The sequence below is a fragment of the Bombus terrestris genome, chromosome 18 (assembly GCF_910591885.1).
Source record: "Bombus terrestris chromosome 18, iyBomTerr1.2, whole genome shotgun sequence".
NCBI classification, from domain to species: domain Eukaryota; kingdom Metazoa; phylum Arthropoda; class Insecta; order Hymenoptera; family Apidae; genus Bombus; species Bombus terrestris.
In genome coordinates this window covers 3,412,557-3,413,831 of record NC_063286.1, presented here as the reverse complement: position 1 = coordinate 3,413,831, position 1,275 = coordinate 3,412,557, and positions in this window count along the sequence as shown.

Below are 1,275 nucleotides of genomic sequence, written 5' to 3'. Positions count from 1 at the left end.
ACTAAATGGCTGCGGATTTTCTCATTATCGCCTAATGACAAAATCCGCAATCACTTAGTTGCCAACCCAATAATTATCAAATATTATTCAATGTTTCTTGGATACAACAATGTTGCAAGCTACTGTTATCATCGTAAGACAAATTATCTCAATCGATTTACAATTATTGCTCGAAAAAATGATAAATTTCGATTTGGGCCTCCATATCGTACTATAGACAAGCAAAGATAAGAACGAATGGGTATATTGTACCAAGTATTGGTGAAAACGATCAAGTTGCACGGTGAATGTTTCTTATCAGTAAATTAGCAGTCTAGTTGGCCTTCGTCGATACTGATGAGGGAAAGCAAGGCAGGAAGTGACAGGTATCAATCACCGGCGCATCTAGCGCAATGCTGCGGATGAGTTTCTGATACAGAAACTGCAGTCCTTTCTCGGCTGCTCGATAAGCACAATGAAGTAATTCCGAGGGTTCGATATCGCTTTCGTACGTGCCACAGAATATTACATTTTCGGTTTTCTTCCACTCGTTATCTCGCTTACGGGGAACACGAAGAGGCTGCAGATCTCATCTGTGATGATTTGAGAAATTAGGGAGCGGTGTAAGTTTCTATTTATACGTCAAGAAGATTTTGAAAATAGTGCAGAATTTTGTATCATTTTTGTTTCTTTATGTTTTAAGACTGGATTTCTTCAAATGTAAGTATAGTAACATATTCGTCAATGTTCTTGAATTCCTTTTTTCTATCACTAAAAAATGTCCCAAAATCGAAGGAGAACATAAAATAATCTTTCTTAGTATCCCTTTTTCAATACTATAGTAAAAATTTCCTCGAAACGTCAAAGTGCTGTCAAACATTATGCTGTCTTTCAAGTATTGGTTTGGCAACTAAGTAGTTGCGGATTCCGTCCTAACCTATCAACAAAATCCGCAACCACTTAGTTGCCAAGCCAATATCACAACAAAAGTAAGGTTAGGACATAAAAATTCAAGAACTCTAGCAACGTTGAATGTCTACCTGTCTCTACCTGTCAATGAAATTTACCAAAAGCCAAGATAAAATGCTAATCAATTTTTTATTGTTGTCATTTGAAAACTTGGTCCATAACGTAACACAGTAATTTCCAGACAATTCGAGTCGCCTTTACGCAAACCACCCGTTCGATCCTGTAATTGTCTTGGTGTTTTTCCAAACGGGAGAAAAATCAGGTCATATCGCGACGGTCGGCGCGGAATTCTTTGCCCGCGAGCGTGTCACACTGCGCCTCCATAGA